Genomic DNA, 420 nt, shown 5'->3' on the forward strand with positions numbered 1-420 from the left:
GTTAAGAAATGAACTAAGATAAGAATATGAACTCTAGTCATGATTTCTTGAAGAGTTACTTAGTGTAGGTAGGACTATGATTTATTAGGTAATGTATTGTATGCATTGAATGTGCCTAAAATGTTATAAGTGGCTCTATGTGCTATTATTAATGGTTTCCATGTGTATGATGATGTATGTGGTTTATATTGTTGCTATTGTGCTAAATGTTCTTGAAGTTTCTCTAAAAAGGCATGAGGCATAGTTTCCAACTAAATGTCCTTTTAAAAGCATGATTTTGTATGGTTATCATACTTAGTGCATTCTTGTACCAACACCATTCTTCTTCATCTTTTTACACCAAGTATAGGTGGTGGTGGCTAAAGGGCCTTTCCTAGAAATGATGAGCTTGGCTTACTATTCCCAAGTTCGGGTATGTCC

This window comes from Solanum tuberosum, unplaced genomic scaffold (assembly GCF_000226075.1).
Source record: "Solanum tuberosum cultivar DM 1-3 516 R44 unplaced genomic scaffold, SolTub_3.0 scf00231, whole genome shotgun sequence".
Lineage (NCBI taxonomy): Eukaryota > Viridiplantae > Streptophyta > Magnoliopsida > Solanales > Solanaceae > Solanum > Solanum tuberosum.